Below are 5679 nucleotides of genomic sequence, written 5' to 3' on the forward strand. Positions count from 1 at the left end.
AAATCATTACCTAACTTGGTAGGGACTGGAGAGCATTATGCTGAGTGAACTAACTACTCAGTCTCACAAGGATAAATATTGCATAAGACCATTATTGTAGAATGAGTATAAGGATCCAGGAGGTGTGGGAGAGGCTGGAAGCAGAGGGATGTGGATGTGCAGGGGGAAGTGGGGGTGAATCATTGGGTTGTACAGTTTAATAGATGGGGAGGGTGAGGGTAATTGAAAGAATTTTTTCAAATTTGCACTAGAATTTGGTAAATAAACTAGTGAAAAAATTAAAAAACATAAAAAATTGGGGGAATAAAATGCACAACGGTACATTACAGAGAACTACTAGAAATACAGGCTTGGTTTAGAAGAGTAGATGGCCCTTGAGACATTATCACTAATGTCAGATGGATGTTGGCAGAAAGCAATGATTACCAGAGGAACGTTAATCTATGTTTCATTGACTATGCAGAGGCGTTTGACTGTGTGGATCACAACAAATTGTGGCTAACCTTGAGGAGAATGGGAATCCCAGAACACTTGATTGTGCTTATGCAAAACCTATAATTGAACCAGGAAGCAGTCCTCAAAACAAAGCAAGTAAACAATGCACGGTTCAAAATCAAGAAAAGAGTGCATCAGGTGTGCATCCTGTCTCCATAAATTTTCAATCTATATGTAGAACAGATCATTTGGGAAACAGGGTTTTATGAGGAGGAATGTGGCACTGGGATTGGGGAAAAACTCATCAACAACATACATTATGCAGATGGCACAACCTTGCATGCTGAAACTAAGAAGGACCTGAAGCCCTTGCTGCAGAAGACCAAGGACTGTAGCCTTCAATAAGGTTTGAAAGTCAGCATCAAGAAGACAAAGATTTTCACCACTTGGTCAACTGGCAGCAGCATGATACGTAGAAAAGATATTGAGGTTGTTTATAATTAGAGCTTGCTTAGTTTCACAGTCAACACTCTTGGCATTAGCAGTCAGGAAATTAAAAAATAAAAAAAAGGAATCACACTGGGAAAGTCTGCTATCAGGGACCTCTCCAAAGTACTGAAGAGCAATGTCAGTCTAGAGACTAAGGTGCATCTGATTCAGTCCATGGTCTTTTCAGTTGCTTGCTGTGCATCAGAGAGCTGAACAATGGCTAAGGATTGCACAAGAAGAATTGTTGCCTTTTAATTGTGGTGCTAGAGAAGTCTTGAACATACCATAGACTATCAAAAAAATGAATAGGTCTGTCTTGGACAGGATGAAACCAAGTTTCTTCTTGGAGGTTATGATTTTAAAACTCCCTTTCACATAGTTTGGACATGTGGCCAAGAAAGACTAAACTTTAGAGAAATGCATTATTGTACTCAGAAGAGTGGAGAGACAACACTTGAGAGGAAGACCCTATTGAGATGGATTGATACAGTAACTGGGGCAATGAGGGTAGGTGTGTTGGAATCAGTAAGATTGGCTCAGGACAGGACAGGCTTCAGAGATGCTGCACATAGGATTTCTACGAGTCACAGACAACTTGGTGGCACATAACAACAACAACTTATTCATGGATATGTATTTTGTCTTTTTTACATGTTAACAGACAAATAGGTAACATCATGATTAATGGAGAAAAGACTGAAATTGTAAATTGTTTCATTCTATGTGGCTCTATAATCAATATCCTTGGTACCTACCAAATGTCAGAGGATAAAAAAAAATATATTGCATTGAGACAATTCACTATATCTCCAAATTATTGAAGAGAATAAACTATCAGTTTGAAGATTAAGATTCACTTAATTCAAGCCATGATCTTCTCAGTCATTTACTATGGATCTGAGAACTGAATCATGAATAAGGATGACAGAAGAATTTTGATGACTTTGAAATGTAGTGTTAGAGAAGAGTAACAATGTCTCATGGACAGCCAAGAACAAATAAATGTCTTGAAAACAGTGCAGCCTCAATGCTCATTGGAGGTAAGGCTTCAGAAACTTTGTCTCACATATTTTCAGCATGTTGCTTGGAAAGACTATTCCTTGGAAAGGGACATCATGTTTGGAAAGTAGGAGGGTCAACAAAAGAGAGAAATACCATTAATGAAATAGATTGCTAGACTGCAATAATCAGCTCAAATATGTCAGAGATAATAAATAAGGAAAAGAGAGGGTTGATATCTGTTGTTCATAGAGTTGTTCTGATTTGTTCTTGATGTACAGGCACCTGCAACAATGCAAACCATTCACTCATTACCATTTCATTGGAAGTGGCACAGAGCTCAATTGCCATTGGTTAGTGTGATTTGGGTTTTTTGTTTTGTTTTGTTTTGGGGATTTTTTTGGGTTTCTTACTTTTTCCTTTTAAATTTTATTTTATTTTTACTTGAGAGAAAGTGGACAAATCATGTTCGTTTTATTTCATGTATGTACATTGTGTTTTATACAGTTTTTCATTTGTAGTCTATTTCATCCATACACATTGTGCTTTCTACAATCATTCAGATACATTGTATTTTATACAATTAATTATATTTGTTGTGTACCATCGAGTCAGAACTGACCCAAACCTAGCCCTGCAATAGGGTTTCAGAGGCTGTAAATCACATGGGAGGAGATTGTCCAATACCCTGTCTTTTCAAGTTTCCATTGAATCACGCCTAATCCCTCACCTCCACCATCTACCCGCTATCCCTTGCTATTATCATGACTTTCATTATTCCTCTTTTTCTGACATCTCTCCTTTTTCTCTATCCTTTTTGAACATTTAAACACATTTTGCTCAGTTATCCTTCTATTTTTACAATAATGGTCTTATTAGTTCACTAAGCATAATGCTTTCTACTCTTTCAGGTTATATAGTATTTTATGAAATCACTGTTCTTAGTGTTGCATAGTATACCATTGTGTAAATATACCACAATTTCTCAAAACATGAAAAGATTCTTCATTAAGTAAGACATTTGGAAGACCAATAGACACACGAAGTAATGTTCAAAATCACATAGTATTTTCATAATTAGAGAAAAGCAAATCAAAACCACAATGTGATACCATCTCCCCTCAGTAGCAGTAGCAAAGTTTTACAGGACAGCAAGCACTAAATGTTGGAAAGGAGAGATTGTAACTCTTAGGCACTGCTGGTGAGATTATAAAATGATTCAATCACTCTAGAAGGCCTTTTGACATTTCTTCAAAAAAACTCAGATCTTTCACTACTGGAAATATACCCCAAGGGAATCAGAACTAAGATGGGAATGGAGACTTTACACCCATGTTCTTAGCAATGTTATTCAAAATAGTAAGAAAATGGAAACGGTGAAAAGTCCATCAACAAACGAATGGAAATTGTAGTCAATTTCAAGGGTTTTTGAATTTATAAACCGTAGAGATGCTTGCTCACATTTCTCCTGAAAAACAGGCAATCTCATTCAACACAATTTACAGACATAGAAACCCGCTGGAGGATCGCCTTTGAGAATATTCCAACTAGATGGCAATGAGAATGCAAAGCTATAGTTATCTTTGCCTTCTTCAATATAAATATATGGAAAGTATATTTTAAGAAGGGAGTTCCATCGAATAGTTTGTAATGAGTTATATTGTTTACTCAAAGACTGAGCAACTCAGGCTGTTCTAATCCACCAGTGGGCTCCACAAGATGAAAAAGTCTGATTGAAGGTGACTATGTTCAATGGAAGGTTACTATAAGTGGGAACTGAGCTGATCACAGTTAGTGTGAGTCCTTCCTTCCTTCCTTCCTTCCTTCCTTGCCACCTTGCTTCCTCCCATCTTCCTTTCTTCTTTCTATAATACTAATCTACTGTAAAAGGCTTCTTTAAAGTGTTATTTTTGTTGTTGCTATTGTTTATACCGTTGAGTGGAAATCAACCTATAGCTGACCCTCCAGCAGGTTTTCAGAGGCAGTTAATCACACAGGAGGAGACTGCTCATCCGTCTTCTGCAGAGCAGCTGGTGGCTTTGAACCTTTGGCCTTCAGGATTGCAGCTCAGCTTCTTGTGACTAGGCCATCTAATTAAAAAAAATGCAACTTTAAAGACCAAGATAAGCCTGACTCAAATCTTAGTATAAAAAAGACTACAATGAGTAAGGAAGATCAGAGAAAATTGACGCATTTGATGTTGAATACCAAATATTCCATAGACTGCCAGAAGGAACCAATTTATCTTAGAAAAGTACAGTCAGAACGTTTCTTAGAAATAAGATTGACAAAATTTTGTCTCAGGTACTTTGGGAATATTATTAGGAGGAATCCATCCCTAGAGAAGGATAACATGCTTAGGAAAGTGGTATGAGAAAAGTAGGCTTTAACCAAAAATGATTTACATATGCACTACTACATTCCCCGAAGAACTACTATAAAACTCAGATTTATTGCCTTCTTAAATTGGGACCAATCATAGCTGACACTCCAGCAGGTTTTCTGAGGCTGTGAATTACACGGAAGAAGATTGTCCATCTTTCCCTTGCTGGTCCAAGAGAATCTGAAAGCAGGTTTACAATTTGAGATTCTCATAGTATATAAGATAAGACTTTAAGCTTGTTATGGGAACAAGTTATTTTGAGTAACAGTTTATTGTGGGACATCAATAATAGATGAATTTTGTAGGCCTTGAGCTTTAATTTTTGTTTCATTCCATTAATCTGCAAGAATCTAAAAGACAAAAAGCTCCTAGTGTTCAGGAATGGTGAGTTCTTTTAGGCTAAAATGGCTACAAATTTCTGGTTATCTTCCTAGAATTCTGTTTTCTAATTCATCTGTCCTGCTAAATTCTGACTAAATTTAAATTCTTCAGTGCAATGATGTTTTCCAAGAGGATGTTGAATAATTTAATCAGCATCTCAATTATATACCATATAAGGTAACTCATTAGTTTTCAATTACTGGAACTAAAAGTTCTCAGCTTTGATTCAGGAAAGGAAGGTGATTTTTTAACATATTTTCAGATTAATGTGAAGCTTACTTATTCACATTTTTCTTTCCTGGTAAATTTATTTAGCTATGTCCTTTTTTAAAAAAGAAAATTTTTATTTTATACTGGCTTAGTTTCAAAGTTCGTATGCATTGTTTTTCACATTGGTTCTTTCCCATTTCCTTCATTGATTTTGTGGATAATGATTGCCTTCCAGGTGAGCACAAACTCATAGCGACCCTATGAACAAAAGTCTTTCTATAGCTATCGATATTTATCTATTACCAATTTTTTCCCCCAGTCTGTGGTTTTCCCTATGCACATCCAAAAACTTCTCCAACAGGGTAAAAAGTAAAGCCACAGACTAGAAAAAATATTTGGTAATTACATGTCTAATAAAGGACTTCTATCTAGAATTTCTTCTTGACATTGATGAAGAAGAAGACAAAGATTCTCACCACTGGGCCAATTGGCAGCATCAGGGTGGATGGTGAAGAGATTGAGACTGTTCACAGCTTCAGTTGCTTGGCTCCACAGTCAACACTCTCGGCAGCAGTAGCCAGGAAATTAGAAGACATATTGCCATGGGAAAGTCAGCTGTTAAGGACCTCTCCAAAGTACTGAAGAGCAATGGTGTCTCTTTGGAGACTAAGGTGTAACTGATACAGGCCGTGGTCTTTGCTATCACTTGTTATGCATCAGAGAGTTGGACAATGACTAAGGAGGATAGAAGGAGAATTGATGCTTTTGAGCTGTGGTGCTGG

The sequence above is a fragment of the Elephantulus edwardii genome, unplaced genomic scaffold (genome assembly GCF_000299155.1).
Source record: "Elephantulus edwardii isolate Elephantulus edwardi_28Jun2011 unplaced genomic scaffold, EleEdw1.0 scaffold00053, whole genome shotgun sequence".
NCBI lineage: Eukaryota > Metazoa > Chordata > Mammalia > Macroscelidea > Macroscelididae > Elephantulus > Elephantulus edwardii.